Source organism: Saccopteryx bilineata, chromosome 5 (genome assembly GCF_036850765.1).
Source record: "Saccopteryx bilineata isolate mSacBil1 chromosome 5, mSacBil1_pri_phased_curated, whole genome shotgun sequence".
Taxonomy (NCBI): Eukaryota; Metazoa; Chordata; class Mammalia; order Chiroptera; family Emballonuridae; genus Saccopteryx; species Saccopteryx bilineata.
In genome coordinates, this window is record NC_089494.1 from 51,595,506 (window position 1) to 51,604,248 (window position 8,743).

The window sequence follows — 8,743 nt, forward strand, 5'->3', positions numbered from 1 at the left end:
ATGTATCATAATTTACATTAAAATGATGTTACAGGATTTCAAATATAAGAGCATTAAAATAATACATACTCTTTCTCCATCATATATTTTCTCCACTTCTACTTTCTATACTATTGTTATTATACATTTTACTTTTACACATATAATAAAACCACAAACCTATTGTTATTTTATTTAAACAGCCTATTATCTTTTAATGAAATTCAAATGAAAAGAAACAAATTATATACGCTTCTATATAATTACCATTTACAGTGCTTTTCATTCTTTATATAGATGCATACTTCCATGTAACATCACTTTCCTTACATCTGAAGACTTTATGAAATACTTATTTTAATATGGGAATGTTGGTGATACATTTTTCAGCTTTTCTGTGTCAAAAAGGGTGTTTTGCCTTCTTTTAAAAAAGACATTTGTGCTTGGTATAAAATTCTCTATTGACTGTATGTCTTAGTACTTTAAACACATAGATCCCAGTCTTTCCACTTGCATTTTATGTATGAAATCACTTTAATTTGATCTTTTGTTACATATTATTTATCTCAACATATCTTTTAGAACACTATGAATGCATTCATAATAATGATTTTAATGTCATTCACTCTAGATACATTTTTTACTGACTTCCTTTTCTCTCCATCATGAAGCATATTTTTTCTGCTTGTCAATTTTGACAAGATGTTAGATGTAAATTTTATCTAATTTATACTAGATAGTTTTGTTTTCCAAAAAATATATTTGAATGTTCCTCAAGGACACAAGTAACTTACAAGAAATAATTGTTTACTATATGTCTTGATTTTAGTTTAGTTGAAGGTGTGAAGCAATGCTTAGTCTCTAGAGCTAATTACTTCCCAGTAATGAGACAAGATATGTTCATATACACTACTCAAATCCTCATAAAACTTGAAAATTTTCAGTCTGGTTAGTGAGAAGAGCCACCATTCTCAGTCCTGTTAGAGTGCTGAGTTCTTTCTTTTACCTCCAATACTTTGAAGCAGTTCTCTCCCAAGGTCATATAGTTTTCTCACAAATACACTAATCAAAACTGAGCTGAGTCCTCATGGAACAACATCTGTAGACTTCCAAAATTCATTCTCTGTGTAGATTTCTCTTCTTCACTATTCTCTTTTATACTTTGTTCTTCCCAAATTCTCAGCTTAATGTCCTCAACTTAGGGAGTCCACTGGTTTTCACTCATGGTCCCCTTTCTATACCACTGCCTGAAAAACCTTTCCTGGCCATACCCGAGAAATCTGAAGGTTCCCCTCATTTGTTTTCCATCTCTAGAGGATCACTATTTTTTATTGTCTAAAGCCAATATCTTTCATATTGTCTTTTATATTGATATATTTTTTCATTTTTGGTTGTTTCATTGAAAGCCTGATTTTAAAATGTACATAGAAATTCAAAGGAGATAAAACAGTCAAGATTTTCCAGAGTTAAAAAAAATTCTAGAAGGGTTTATACTACACTTTTCATGTTTTTATTTAAGGTTACATGAGTAACGATTAGTATTTGCAGAAGAAAAAAAATAGTAGAACAGAATAGATCATCGAGACATAGACCCACACATATACAGTCAAATGAATTTTTAAAAAGTTGCCAAATTTAATGATGCTAGTATAACTAGATATCCATATGGAAATACCTTTACTTCTCACCAAAGACAAAAATAGTTTCAAAATAGATCACAGACTAAAACATAAAAGATAAAAACTATGAAACTTCAAGGGGGAAATAAGCCATTAAAATAATATTTGAAACTTAGGGATAAGCAAAGATTCTTAACAATCAAAAACTGAACATATTTAAGAATAAAAATATCTGTTCTTTAAAATATACCTTTAATAAAATTAAAAGGCAATAGCAGCCTATAGGAAAATATTCACAATACGTATATATATTTTCAAAAAGTGTTGCTCCAAGAATATGTAAACATTTATTAGTCATCAGAAAAAATCACATTAAAATCACAGTGATATACCACTTCATACTCACTAATTTTGTTAAATCGATAATGTCAAGATTTGGAGATGTGAAATAAATGAAACAGACATATTTTCCTGCTCAAACACTAAAATGGCATGAGTAATTTGGAATGAGAAATGAAGATATACATCCACAGAAGACTTGTGTAAGAATGCTAACAGTACCTTTATTCATAATAGAACAAATAAAAACAACCCATGTATTCATCAACATGTGAATGTTAAATACTGATACATTATACATGAGAACATTAATTTATAATAGAAATAAGCTGTCAATTGGAGAAAAAGCTAGGTCAACCTCAAAATAGTATATAATTTAAAAAGCAAGACACAATTGATCATATATATGTGTGTGTATGTATGTGTGAAGGGGATACACACACACACACATAAAGTTTCTAAGCTATAGCAATAGAAACTTGGTAGTTGCTAAGTTTTACTGTATATTTGTGCTCCTTTAATGGTTGTATCCTTGATATTTATTATATATATATGGCTTTCAAAATCAACTAAGCTGAAAATAGGTTATTTAAAATTCTCATCTGCTATATATTACAAGTAACTATCAATAGCAGGGCATTTTTAAATCATTCATGAGATAAAAATATAAAGTTCAAGCCAAATAAAAATGACATATCCAAAGAAAAAACACCATTGTAAAGCATTATTTATAAGGATTCTCTTATAATCCATATTTGATTGTGTGACATCTAGTGTCATTTTTCTTCAATCTACTCTCATTCAAATACTGTATTCAAAGCAGAATTTTATATTTTCTAGAACCAAGACTAATAATCTCTTAAGTATATTACAAAAATGATTCTACATTCAGATGAGGGGTGGGACTTAGACCATTTTTAAGATTCCAAATATTTTACTTTAAAAATAATTTATAATCAAATTCATTAGCATATTTTACTTAGTAAGAGATAATAAATAGAGGATTATACTGATTTGATCTATTTACCATGAAAAAATTTTAGCCCTGGCCAGTTGACTCAGTGGTAGAGCATCGGCCTGGTATGCGGGAGTCCCAGTTCGATTCCCAGCCAGGGCACACAGGAGAAGCGCCCATTTACTTCTCCACCCCTCCCCCTCTCCTTTTTCTCTGTCTCTCTCTTCCCCTCCTGCAGCCAAGGCTCCATTGGAGCAGCGTTTGTCCGGGCGCTGAGGATGGCTCTGTGGCCTCTGCCTCAGGCACTAGAATGGCTCTGATTGTGGCAGAGCGACGCCCCAAGATGGGCAGAACATCGACCCCATCGACCCCTGGTGGGCGTGCCGGTGGATCCCGGTCGGGAACATGAGGGAGTCTGTCTGTCTGCCTCCCCGTTTCCAACTTCAGAGAAATACAAAAAAAAATTTTTTTAATTTTAATCTCTCTATATGTCCAAGATGAAATAATCATGATAGAGTCATGTTCTGCTTTTTATATAAGCAGGGTTTGGTCATGGAGATCTGGTTATAATGGGGAACAATCTAAAGATATATTTGTGTGGGTGATTTGGAAGGTTTGTGATGAAAATTAGTATGTAGTAGTAGGGAGAAGAGGATGATAAATTTCTCTTAAACAGTTCTATTTCTTAGGATACATGCATTATATTTCAAGTGAATGCTTCTCGTAGTAGCAAAGTTAATGTGTTGAATGTTTCCACTTAGCTGTATTGTAATATGCCCATGATAAACAAGGATATACAACACACCTTCTATGCCAAACTTTCTTTGCTATCAAATTTTCCAAGCAAATAGTAGCATATTCAGTGCTTTTTTTTTTCTTAACACATCATATTGGATTTCAAAAAAGAGAAGAGGTAGCCCTATCTATCTGTCTTCAATTCCTGTGTGGAATAAGACTATTGTATGAGATGTTAGGAACATAGAGACCTAGTTGATATCTTCAAATATCCTGTATAAAGAAAAAGCACTAAACTATCTCTTGGACCATTAGAAGAGTATAGAAAGAATGGATGGCAAATCAGAGGCTCAAATGAATAAAAAATCATGTTAAGAAAATACAGTTGAGCTTTACCAAGAGTGCAAGAGGATGATGGACATATGGACTAGAGCCAGTGTGAAGAGGTGTCAATGACTAAAGATGGTGGGGTAGTTTTATTTCTCACAGGAAGCCACCACAGATAGGGTGAATATACTCCTTCATGTAATATCACAATTCCAGAAAACCTGCAGGAACACAACCACCTCCACGGGGAAATAAATAAAATAAGTGAAGAGGAGAAAGCCTGAGTTTGACTAAGCTTGCCTTTAAAATATATTTTATTCTCAATAAATTTCCTTGGAAGAGTAGCAAGTTTTCTGCCGTCACATAGAATGAGGCTTGAGACAGAGATTAAGCAGGGTTTTCAGAAAAATTTAAAGAGCAATATTTTTTTATATTATTAAGTTACTGGGCTATAAAAACATTCAAATAATTTTTAATGTATTTTTTATTAAACAAAGTTCTGGGAAGTTATATGTCCATTTGTAGAAGACAATAAATATTTAGTATGATATACACTTAGCATATTGGCCAGTGATATAGAAAATAATAAAAATTCATTGCTTTTTATGTCTTGATTTCTATAATGTTCTTCACTGAGTCAACATTATTAAAAATAATTGAAGTGGAGTGCTACAATCACCCCAAATTCCTCCTTTCAATGTATCATTCTTTCACTTTTATGTGTCTTTCATCTTCTCCACTTGCAGTAGGAAGAGAAGGGAGAAAAATAAAATTACAGAAAGTTTAAAAGGGAGATGTTTAAGCAAAAGAAATTTAACCAAAATGGAACCTCCAATCAGGGTGAATGAATAGGGTTAAAGAAATTAAGGGCTTTACTCATAAGATGAAAAAGGTTGGATGTTACACTGTATTAGAAAACCTGAATCAAAAGTGTCTTAAAACAATAAGGTGCTGTTTCCAGATCTTCGCTATTGTGAACAATGCTGCCATAAACATGGGGGTGCATTTTTTCTTTTCATAAAGTGCTATGGTATTCTTGGGGTATATTCCTAACAGTGGGATAGCTGGGTCAAAAGGCAGTTTGCTTTTTAATTTTTTGAGGAATCTCCATACTGTTTTCTACAGTGGCTGCACCAGTCTGCATTCCCACCAGCAGTGCGGGAAGGTTCCCTTTTCTCCACATCCTCACCAGCACTTATTCTGTGTTGTTTTGTTGATGAGGGCCATTCTGCCTGATGTGAGGTGATATCTCATTGTGGTTTTAATTTGCATTTCTCTAATGATTAGTGATGTTGAACATTTTTTCATATGCCTATTGGCCATCTGTATGTCCTCTTTAGAGAAGTGTCTATTCATTTCTTTTGCCCATTTTTGGATTGGATTATTTGTCTTCCTGGTATTAAGTTTTACAAGTTCTTTATAATTTTTGGTTATTAACCCCTTATCAGACACATTGTCAAATATATTCTCCCATTGTGTAGTTTGTCTTTTTATTTTGCTCTTATTGTCTTTAGCTGTGCAAAAGCTTTTTAGTTTGATATAGTCCCATTTGTTTATCCTGTCTTTTATTTTACTTGCCTGTGGAGACAAATCAGCAAATATATTGCTGTGAGAAATGTCAGAGAGCTTACAGACCAAGTGTCCGTCAGAGGACGAGTAGATTAAAAACCTTTGGCACATATATACTATGGAATACTACTCAGCCATAAGAAATGATGACATCAGATCATTTACAACAACATGGATGAAGCTTGATAACATTATACTGAGCGAAATAAGTAAATCAGAAAAAAACTAAGAACTATATGATTCCATACATAGGTGGGACATAAAAATGAGACTCAAAGAAATGGACAAGAGTGTGGGGGTTATGGGGTGGGGGGGAGGAGAGGTAAGGGGATGGGGGAGGGGAGGGGCACAAAGAAAACCAGTTGGAAGGTGACGAAAGACAATTGAACTTTGGGTGATGGGAATGCAGCATAAGCAAATGACAAAATAACTAGAGCTGTTTTCTCTGAATATATGTACCCTGATTTATCAATGTCACCCCATTAAAATTAATAAAAAACAAACAAACAATAAGGTGGTTTATTTTTTCACATAACAATTAAGTACTATGATGGAACAGCTCTAGGGATGGTTATTGTGACAATGATGTCACCAAGGATGGAGGTTATTTCTTTCTCCCTATCACCTTAGTATTTTGGCTTAGTTAGTTTTTCCAGAATTGGAAGATGGCCCTCGTAGGCCAGAGCATTCCCTACAGAAACAATAATGTTTGCGGGGAAATTAAAAAAAAAGGAGAACTACTTCTACCTAATTTCATCCTAGTCAGACCCTTTTCCTCTCTCCCCTTGCTGCCCTCCTACTCTTCCCCCAATCCTTCCTTCTTTTTTATCTCTCTTTCTCCCTCTTCCCTGGGTATCCTTACCTAGAGCCTTTCAGTAGCTTATGACACATGCTGTACTTCTGCCAAAAGAAAGAAAGAAAGAAATATAATAAAAAAGAAAAGGTATTCAATTTGCAAATTTTCACATTTGGTTGAAAAATCTTAGAGACCGGGAAGCACATGAGTGGATATTGGTTAGCTGATAGGTAACTAACAATATTCCTGTTTTTTAACTTAAGAATATAGGCTATTGTACATGCTTGCTATATACACAATTATAGGCAACACTTGTTTTATCTGAAAGATCATTTGGGGTGGAACTTTAATATTGGGTAAAGTATAAAACAGGATCAAATAGAAATAGCAATTCTGTATTTTTTTTTTTTTGCATTTTTCTGAAGCTGGAAACAGGGAGAGACAGTCAGACAGACTCCCGCGTGCGCCGGACCGGGATCCACCCAGCACGCCCACCAGGGGGCGACGCTCTGCCCACCAGGGGGCGATGCTCTGCCCATCCTGAGCGTCACCATGTTGCGACCCTCCTGGGTGTCGCCATGTTGCGACCAGAGCCACTCTAGCGCCTGGGGCAGAGGCCACAGAGCCATCCCCAGCGCCCGGGCCATCTCTGCTCCAATGGAGCCTTGGCTGCGGGAGGGGAAGAGAGAGACAGAGAGGAAGGCGCGGCGGAGGGGTGGAGAAGCAAATGGGCGCTTCTCCTATGTGCCCTGGCCGGGAATCGAACCCGGGTCCTCCGCACGCTAGGCCGACGCTCTACCGCTGAGCCAACCGGCCAGGGCCAATTCTGTATTTTAACTGTCATAATACATACTCTGCAAAGTATAGCATAAAGCAATCATTTCTTTTGGCTATAGGAAAATGGCATATACTACAGATATTTTTTATACTGTTGCTCTGCTAACAATCCAACAACACTGGAGTTATAAGAAAGAACTATCAGCAATCACATAAAATAAGAATAGATTGAGGTTAATATGTTGCTGTAAGCTTCTCAGCATACTTTCTAAACTGAATAATTAAAACTCACTGAATGATTAACCAACAACAAAAAAATTCATAAACTGGTTAATATTTTCATGTGCATATTGCACTATTGAAAGAAACTATAATTATGCAATCATTTTCTTAGATCAAGGCAAAGAAATTACACATTAAATAAAAGTGTTAGAGAGTAACACCTACAGATTAAAAAGGAAAATAATATATAATTGACATTAAATATTATCTTAGAAGTAACCACATTCTAAAAATTGATTTGTAAGCTTGTGATTTGTTATATCTCACGCAGAAGAAAATATTAAAAGGATAAATGAAAGCTGAGGTAGGTATCCAAGAAAAAGGGCAAGAATCACTATATTGGCATTTTTTGTAGCTGAACAAAGAAGAGTATTTGACTTAAAACAAAACTAAACAAGAAACCAAAAAATTCATCTGAGTAATGAAATAATATAGCACATGCTTAACATAAAAAAAATTTCCTTACTCAGTATTTTTATTATAATTCCCAGGTAGAGCATAATTCCATTTAAAGCCAATTAGCAAAGGTTATATTATATCCTCCAAAGCAGCATTCTTGAGTAATCAAGCATGAGATATGATGCCAGTGGCTTATAAAAAGCAGGAAAATAAATTAAGTTAGTGTGTTAGAGAATCTCAGCTAAATTAGATCATTATTATAAAATATGTTACACTATTTTTATATGATTACAAGTGGGAAAAATGTTTTCATTGAAAATTATTGTTTAAGCTAATAAATTCTGTTAGAATACAGAAGCAAACTGCTTTATCAGAGAGGGCAGGAAGAGCTGATGTATAAGCAGATAAAGTTATTAGCTACAACTGGTGGGAATACATTCTTCTAAAAAGTTCCTAGACTTTATTTTATTATATGAAGCAAAGAAAAAATAAAGCTATAATTCTAAATATAAAATCACTCTTATCCCAAGGAAGATAAAGAGAAGAGGTACATATATATATATATATATATATATATATATATATATATATATATAGTAGAGCTACTCAGAGGGATTTCCAGGGGACATTGATTTTTTTAAATGGTTGATAACATTATATGAATTTCAGAAATATAGCATTATAATGCAATATTTGTATACACTATAGTCTAGTTTCTATCTATCAACATACATTGGACTACCTTTACCCATTTTGCACTTCCCATGTCCCTTCCTCTTTGGTAACCATTAATCTGATGTCTATATCTTTGAGTTGTTATTTTGCACATTTTTTTAAATTTTATTTTCCACATATAAGTGAAGTCATATCATTTTGGTCTTCTTTCATCTGACTTATTTAACAGCATAATACTCTCAAGTTCCAACCATGTTGTCACAAATGGCAATATTTCACCTCTTTTACGGC